The sequence below is a fragment of the Styela clava genome, chromosome 10 (assembly GCF_964204865.1).
Source record: "Styela clava chromosome 10, kaStyClav1.hap1.2, whole genome shotgun sequence".
In the NCBI taxonomy this organism is placed as follows: domain Eukaryota; kingdom Metazoa; phylum Chordata; class Ascidiacea; order Stolidobranchia; family Styelidae; genus Styela; species Styela clava.
The window spans coordinates 13,408,105-13,415,485 of NC_135259.1; positions in this window are offsets into that span (position 1 = coordinate 13,408,105).

Consider the following 7,381-nt stretch of genomic DNA (forward strand, 5'->3'; position numbering starts at 1 on the left):
GAGTAAATCAGCCCACATTTCTGCTATATATATATATATATATATATATGTTTTGGTTGTATAACGCCTGAACTACTATCCCATGTTCTAGTTGTACATAGATGTGATGTGCTTCTCAAAAAATCATAATTTTTCTGGTAAAAGCATGTAAATGCTTCGGGAACATAAACAACATTTCATCTACATGCTACACCAGGAATGTTATACCAGGATTTGTGGATGGGTTCGAATCTGAATTCCAAAAAAGGAACAAATCAAAAATAACAAAATGTAGTTTCGAAAGTGAATGACAAAACTCTTTGGGGATGCGAGACAGGATTCACCACTTGTCGTAAACTCAGTTTATAGTTATCGCGATACCTCTCGGAGGTTGGCGCATCGCTTTTGTGGTAAATTGATTAAACATCATGACACAGTTTTATTGTAAATATATACACATATACTGTGATGTCATATATATTTATATATAAATGAAATCATGAACATAAGGAAAATCATGCATATTTAGCCTTCTTCTGTGAGAAGTATCCAGATAAGGTTAGTGTATATAGTGGAGACAAAGTCGTCCACTGAAATTCGATAGCAATGTTCCAGATCAACGGTGCACATCCTGCGGCCGTCGCGAAAAAATAATGCGGTCGTCCACATACAAAATCCTATGGAAAAAAAAAGGTTTTAAATATAGGATTTGGCGGCTATGCTGGCGTATATTGAAGCAAAACAGAAGCACTGCTAAAAAAGTCAGACGACACGATGCGTCACAATCTGGATGGTGTATTTGCTGTTAGGGATTTCCCTTCACGGTTCAGATTGATCACGCGTTTTGGCAGCCTAGCAACGTAGCAAGCTAGCCTAGCAAGGCATCCGCAGCTTACAGCCGAAGAAATTGTAGCAGTTTTATTTGATTCTCATCGACCCCCTGGAGGCCGTATTGAATACAAATAAATGCAATGTGGCCGCCAATAGCAAAAAGGTTGTGCACCCTGTTCCAGATACCTAAGAATGAGCGTATGGCAAATAAATGAGGAAGTAAGAAAAAAAATCGGAATCTACTCCCCATTGAATTCCATTTTGTTGGCTTTTAAATTCAGTCAGTTAAAATACAATACATATATTTATTTTGGTTTGCATATCAATACGCGAAAAGAAGACAATTGATTCACGGAAAAAAGAACAAAAGCGAATCAAAAAACATGCATATAGCGTGTGTTCGCGTAACGAAAGATTCAGAATGGTATACACAGTAATCCAAGGCTTAGCCTATTTTTACGCTGGAGTATTGTGTAATGGCCATTGAGGCCATCCACAGCCAACATGGGCCGATGTTAAATAGCCTACGTGGCGTCGATCGTGCAGTATTGGCCTTGCTTTCCGTCCCTAATCAACCCATTTGCCTCATTAACCGACGAAATAGTCATTAATCGTCCTCGAGACTGCTCCATCTTCACATCCACCCCTTCAAAGCTTTACAACTGAATTCGTTTACAGCTTTTCTTATACTTCCAACCTAACTTTATGAGGCGAATGCGCTCTTCTATTACATAAAAATCACATTTGTTTTGCGTATTTTGTGATGTGATAATGAAGTTCACTCTAGCATTTTACGGATGGCTAAAAGGCAAAGAAGTGTGAATAAAAGTTATTATTTATGCTATTATATGGGAGTTGTCAGCCGCTAATATCACTAATGAGCATATGCATTTTTATGCTACTTATTGTTATTATCCGGTTAACCGTCACAATATTATTCGGATTTCAAATATCAATATACCTCTCGGTTAACCGATTAATCAAACCTAGTCAAGAGATATTTAGACCCCACGAGATGCTATGCAGTTACTCGATCCGGTCGCTTTTTCGTAACGCATAATTGGCAATGATACCAAAATCGTTTTGAGCAATTTCGTCAGGTGTTTTGAGTTGTCGCAAACATTTCGGGTCCATTTAGGCTTCTAATTTATTTTCGACTTTGGGTTTCTGCATTAGAGCGATTGAAGAATTTACGAAGTAGGTGCAGGATTAACGAGACATAAATAGATGAATAGTGAGAGTCACAACACGAATTTCCAGCAAAAATACTTCCGCGTGTTCCTATTGTTCGGTTCGAATTAAACATGCATTCCGGAGCCAGTACGACACCAGATTTTCGTAGCGTGATGACATTGAGCTGCTTGCTAGCTCTTTGAAACTGATGATTATTGCTAGGGGGAAACTATAGCCTATTTTATGTTGATAATGCTCAGCGATCACAGAGAATTCTTATATCGTGACAATATGTAGAATAACTTCAATATAAAACCTATGTGGATCGTCGATATAGTTATGTATATAGAAATATATAGCCAACATGTCATAGAAAGTGTATTATTATTATTTTGGGAGTACATTTGATATACATATATATTGTAAGTGCATGGAGCCTTTATTGTTTTTTGCCTCGATGAAAAGAATAATTGGGCATGTTGCAAGAGTCGCAGCGCAGACAGTTTTCTGTCATATGAATTCGTGAATCAAGATAGACTTTTATAGCTTGATATTAAGTGTGGATGGTGGATCACATAGTTTAATTATTAACAAAAAATTGATCATCGTCCTAATCCAGAACATACCATCAATTGCGATTTGCGTACAGACGCTATGCTTAAAATAGGATTCTCACGCAAAACTGATGCTTCTCCGCGCATTGCGCCTACTTCAGTTGTGACCGGCTTGACTGCCAGAATAGTATCAACTCGTGTTTCACCGGTATAGGAAAAATTAATTAGTTACCTCATGGTAACCATGGGTGGACTCGAGATGGTTATTTGCGTATCACTCTTCGCCCGATTATCCTGCTTAACACTGATATCGAAGTCTGTATTTTCACTGTGGGGGTCAGCGCGTAGCCTGAGCCAATACGGTACTTTAGTCTAGCATGTGATAGGAATAAACCTATTGCTCTGTTCATTTTCAAATTTCCCACGCGTTTTCTGTGTTATTGGTAATTTCTCATCGGATGTGATATATTTTGTTTACATTCTAAGCAATTATGTTTTTGTAATGTTGACGGTGATTTGTGCAATTTGTACATTTGTATAAATATGTTTGAAAAAAGTAAAGAATTATGATTTCGAAACAGTGATATTCTGATCACACAGTCTTTCCGGACACAAACATGAAATGTATAACATAAGAAAGTTTTACATTACTGTGATTGTAAATTTTATTCAAGCCAAAAACTAGCGGTACCAAAATATGCATGTACGATTCAAATTTGCATCCTTCAACGGTGAAATGTTTCCAACAGTGTTTCAGGTCTTAATGTATGGTGACCGTACATTTGAACCCATGTACATTTGAACCCATGCGTATATCCACGGGTTCAATCTATATGCGGGTGCTAAAACCCATGGGTTAGGGTGAGTATGGGTTTAACTATCCGTGAAACAAAAAAATTTCCATAGGTGCAATAGCATACAGGTGCAATTGTCATGGGTTCAAATGTACGTGGGTTCAAATGTAATGGAACCTTAATGTATATAATACCCAACGATACAACAGCAAATTTTATTTACTGGACTAATACCAATACTGTTTCGTGCACCCTTTTCAAATAGCAAGCTAATTCTCACCTAAGACAAAATCTAAAGAACCTCATAACCAGTATAGTTATATTTGATGATTTTGAACTTGGACTGATCGAAATGAAGTTTTCTGCAATTTTCAGATCAAAATTCTGTAGGCGACTCACGCTATAGTTATCAGAAGTTTAAAATCTATAATCTATGGACTTATGGCAACAATTCGAATTTAAGGACTTTTATAGAAAAGTTGTGACCTTGGCTCCGTGTTCACTAGTGTCATCTGTAATAATCGATGCCATATCATCTATTCCAAAATCTTGCGATATATTATGCTTATAAATTGTCGGCTCACTATGCTGTTATATCCCAGATTATTCATGGCAGATACCAAAGATTGGTAGGATATGTTTGATATTTCTTATTTGTATTCGAGAGAGAATGATGTAATGCCAAGTGTGTGTAAAATGGTACTAAATGCGATTTATGTTGTATGCTTGTAGAAATATAGCAACGCACATATTTATGACCACGAAGTAGCGCTAGTCAGTTTCTTTTTTCTCAACTTTCAAAAACTGTGATAATTGAACCTAACTTTGAAGCACCCACAAAGCGTTAAAAAAATATGGTATATATATATATTGAGTTGCAATAGAGTATATTATGTTGGAATAAATTTGTTCTAGAACAACCCGACACCTCTCATTCCTGGCGCATTATGTTTAGACTTGTCTCACTAAGCCTAAATCGAGACAGCGAGTAAACCTTAATTCAAGGTTACTTACCAAGCATTAAACTTAGGCAATATATTAAAGTCTTGTGATGCTATGCTCCGAATTATTTTCAATATTTTCAGGCTGGTCCATCCGGTGAAGCAATACAGTTTAGGTAGCAGAATTATAGACATTTGGTTAGCATGAGAATATTCTGCAAATTTTCTTTTTAGCTGTGTACTGTGTAGACCAAGGATCTCTCATATAGCGTATAGTACTTGTGTCACAGCAACACAGCTCGGTCAATGGGAACATATTCAACATAGAAGCATGGTTGCTCGCAAGTCGCATCCATAAAAGCACGCCAAATGACAGTCTACGCGTTGGCGACCTAACGGCACATCGCCTAGCAGTTCAAAACTGCTGAAACGGCTGTTTCACTCATGGGTTCGGTACCCGTCGTGTATTATCTATGGGTAAGCGATTTTTATGTCAGTCGTCATATTCCCTTGTCAGTATCTAATCAAAACAAAACGGAAAAGAAAGGTATTTTCAAACTAATCATTTTAAGATGTTTCTAACAGTAGTCTATAGTCTATACTATTTTAAACGGACCCAGCAGTGGAAATGTCAAAAATACTAAGCAAATTCGGTGAAAAATAACAGATCTCGGAGAAATATTTAAAAAGATTGAAAATAAATGGCGTCGGGGAAACATTAGTTTTAATGATCATTTCAAAGATCAATTTTTCGCCACAACAAATTTGCAAAAACCATCCTTAGGCCTATTTCGAGTTTAACAATTGCCCGTCGGGTAGCTTCGTTCACAGCTTCCGCTGAAAGATTGTTTATTTGGTACTCCTGAAGTATGCGCACCAAGATGTCGCACAGCCTGGAGCCTAAACTGGTACACAACCTGAGTTCAGGTTGTGCGCCATCCTGGTGCGCATACTTCAGGAGGTCCGTTTATTTTAGTGTGTTCCGCTAATGTTGAAGCTTCTCTTGTATTTTACTGCGTCAGTAAAATTTAATTGAATAACACCGTACTCCACTACATTTGTGATTTTCTAGTTTCAGAGATGAGCAATTAGTGACTGTCTATTTTAATTACCTCAAAAATTTCCGCAGTAAATGAGACTTCAAACAAAACACTGACAGTTTTCTTTTAAACAATTATTCATGGTTTAATGACCACAAGAATTTTAGGTAAGTGGTCAAGTGGCTATCAGATTTTATCACACAAGTTTTCCGAAATACCTCACACCATTTGCTAAAAAGTAAGCATGATTGTTTGACCAGCCTCAGTTGGTCAAAATGCTGATATAATATCCTCCGCTATTTTTTATAAAATACAGCGTTGGTTTTTAACCGAAATTCCACGGCCTTGTGGTTCCGCCTTATATAGACAGGGTTTTCGCAGGTTCACATTCGAATACGAGAAACTATATTATTATATGAAGATTTTTTGAATATAATGAGATACACCGGTATAGTGTCAGTAGTGTTCCGTGAAAGACCTTCACGTGTTCTGCGTTTTAAAATCAATTGCATACACGTTCTTCGAACCTCTGGATTGTTTCATTGGAGTTCGGCTCAAATAAAAATGTTGAAAACCAGTGCTTTACAGAATTATGAGTATTCACCGAATCCCCTAATACCTTAAATATTAAATAAAGTTTACGAGCGTACATGATTTTATCTGTTGCAAATCGGAAGTTATAAAGAAAGGATTTGCCACGTCATATTTCTATAATTCTGACTCTGTGTAAAATAAGTTTTCATTCAATTTTCCATTGTGTGAATGCGTTCTTTGACGTCACCATGGTCATGCGACAAAGGTCAAGTCGAGTAGTAGTTTCCAACCATGGTTCCTATAGTACTTTTTTTGAAAATGGATTGTACATTTGGCTCGTTTTGCTCAATCGAGAAAAATCGCCTTTTCCGTAAATAATATATCAATCGATTTCAAATTTATGGTACGTTAGATAAAAGAAGTCGTTATGAGATTACTACTTTTAATTTTAATAAAAAGAAGTCTTATGAAATCCTATATTCCACCCAAAATTTTGCTGTATTATTTTAATTTATGGTAACACTGTTTTTATTTAGTCAAACGTAGCGGCCTTCGTAACGCTCGTGTTTTGTTTTTTTCGAACTGGATGTATGTCTTCGCCAGTTACCGGTACCGATTTGCGTGCGGTGAGTATATGATGTCAGTCAACCTCATTTGTCAAAGTTTTGGATGTTAAGCGTACCAATACTCTATAATGCGTATGGGAAACACAAATAAGGTCACGTATGCAATTTTGCCCCAAATTGAATTACTTCGGATGCCTCCTAACCTCAGATGGAAATTTCAATTTGTTATTGCTTGACTAAAATACAGATCAGATAAATTTGTAACTGTGATAAATTCGGTACTGTGACTAGTCATTTCACCAGAGCCCGCCCTTCTTCACTAAAATGCAACCTATTCCGCCAATTTTTTTTAAATTCCTACGTCATGCACAAAACGTTAAGTAGCAATGGAAACTTGTGTCAGATGAACCAGACAAATGTCTCGTTGAGTAAATTTGGCGTCACTGCATTGGAATTAGGCTCTTTGAGGTAGCCTATTGACCCTCCTGTCCATATATTTGATCATTGCTCTCCTATTTGTCCCATTCAAGTGTACTACATCACATTCATCATTTAAAGTTTTCAAACAAATTAAGCATTTATGTATCTGTTGTAGAAAGCCCCCGCAAAAATAAAACACCTCCACAATCCTTCAAAATATCCAGTTAGAGTAAGGAATGATTTGAAAATTTAAATTTTCAGAGCATTCTTCGAACGCGCTATTCTACTACTTGAAATGTGGCGAGCGCTATTTGCAGTATATACTTGAAAACGTGGCTGGGTGTCGATGTTATTATCAAATCTCACATTTTTTGCATTAGTGGCGTTGGAGGTCTGCATAAGATCATGATTATGTATTATATTTTATTCATTCTACATATTACCTGCGTCTTACAGATATATTAGCATAATATGCCGAAGTTGATTTTTCTATTATCGACCCAACTTCGATCGTGCATGAGTACATCGTACATTCCTGTAATTAATACG